General features: G+C 42.5%; 1 protein-coding gene across 1 annotated transcript in view; it reads left to right on the forward strand.

The window, feature by feature from the left end:
- Window positions 1–1,045: 1,045 nt before the first annotated feature.
- The window catches only part of LOC130587918 (sorting nexin-27-like), a 2,903-nt gene continuing 2,034 nt past the window's right edge, over window positions 1,046–1,914 (forward strand). Inside the window, exon 1 of the mRNA XM_057388889.1 lies at window positions 1,046–1,090. The gene's annotated coding sequence lies outside the window, so the exon portion shown is untranslated. The remainder of the gene's footprint in view (window positions 1,091–1,914) is intronic.

Raw genomic sequence — 1,914 nt, forward strand, 5'->3', positions numbered from 1 at the left:
ATAGAAAAATCTCCATCCCCACCTACAAACACGTGGAGCAGAACGGAGAGAAGTTCGTGGTGAGGGGTTATTCCCGCCTGGAATCGCGGGCAAAATCAAAAAAATTCTGTGATTTGCCCAAGAACGTTGTTGGGAATTGGTGTTCCCCTGAAATAGTGGGTTTTTCACCTAAAATAGAGGGATTTTCCCCCCAAAATTGGCAGGTTTTGTCGCTAAAGTGCAGGATTATTCCTCAAAATAGAAAGATCTCCATCCCCACCTACAAACATGTGGAGCAGAACGGAGAGAAGTTCGTGGTGAGGGGTTGTTCCTGCCCGGAATTGCGGGCAAAATCCAGAAAATTACGCCGTTCACACGAGCCGGTGGTTGGGAATTGGTGTTTCCCCGAAATAGTGTTTTTTTTGTCTAAAATAGAAGGATTTTCCCTTCAAATTGGCAGGTTTTATCACTGAAGTAGCTGGGTTCCTCTTCAAAATAGAAGGATTTTTCACCCAAAATAGAAGGATTTTTCACCCAAAATAGAAGGATTTTTCACCCAAAATAGAAGGAGTTTTCACCTAAAATAGAAGGATTTTCTCCCCAAATTGGCAGATTTTGTCACTAAAGTAGCAGTATTATTCCTCAAAATAGAAAGATTTCCATCCCTACCTACAAACACGTGGAGCAGAACCGAGAGAAGTTCGTGGTGAGGGGTTGTTCCTGCCCGGAATCGTGGGGAAAATCCGGAAATTTTCACGGTTTGCCCAAGAACGTTGTTGGGAATTGGTGTTCCCCTGAAACAATGGGTTTTTCACGTAAAATAGAAGGATTTTCCCTTCAAATTGGCAGGTTTTATCACTGAAGTAGCTGGGTTCCTCTTCAAAATAGAAGGATGAAAAGTAGAAGGATTTTTCAGCTAAAATAGAAGGATTTTTCAGCTAAAATAGAAGGATTTTTCAGCTAAAATAGAGGGATTTTTCACCTAAAATAGAAGGATTTTCCCCCCAAAATTGGCATTTTTTGTCGCTGAGGTAGCAGGGTTCTTCTTCAAAGTAGAAGGATCTCCATCCCCACCTACAAACATGTGGAGCAGAACGGGGAGAAGTTCGTGGTGAGGGGTTATTCCCACCGGGCAAAATCTGGAAAATTCCGCATTTCGCACGAGCTGGTGGTTGAGAATTGGTGTTTCCCCAAAACAGCAGTTTTTTTGCCTAAAATAGAAGGATTTTCCCCCCAAAATGGCAGGTTTTGTCGTTAAAGTAGCAGGATTATTTTTCAAAATAGAAGGATTTTCCCCAAAATAGGGATTTGCGGTGGGAATCTCATGGGAACGAGTGTGGGGCAGGAATCCCTATAGGAAAGGGTTTGGGATGGTAATTCCAAAACAGGGCCATGGCAAACATTTGGAAATGATTTTTTTAATTTTTGGGGAATTTCTGTGAATTTCCAGGAGTTTTTGGGAATTTATTTGGGAATATTTGGGAACACCCATTCCCGTTTTTCCCAGGTGTACAACGTTTACATGGCTGGGCACCAGCTGTGCTCCAAGCGGTACCGGGAATTCGCCACTTGGAGATTTTTGGAGAATGTCCATGAATATTTTGGGAATATTTTGGGAATATTTTGGGAATATTTGGGAACACCCATTCCCGTTTTTTCCCAGGTGTACAACGTTTACATAGCCGGGCGCCAGCTGTGCTCCAAGCGGTACAGGGAATTCACTGCTTGTAATTTTGGGGAATATTTGGAGAATGTCCATGAATATTTTGGGAATATTTTGGGAATATTTTGGGAATTTTCAGGCTCACTCCCATTTTCCCCAGGTGTACAATGTTTACATGGCCGGGCGCCAGCTGTGCTCCAAGCAGTACCGGGAATTCGCCATTCTGGAATATTTTGGGAATATTTTAGAATATTTTGGGAATATTTTGGGAA

This window comes from Malurus melanocephalus, unplaced genomic scaffold (assembly GCF_030028575.1).
Source record: "Malurus melanocephalus ecotype Western Australia unplaced genomic scaffold, MMel_1.1 scaffold_2712, whole genome shotgun sequence".
NCBI classification, from domain to species: domain Eukaryota; kingdom Metazoa; phylum Chordata; class Aves; order Passeriformes; family Maluridae; genus Malurus; species Malurus melanocephalus.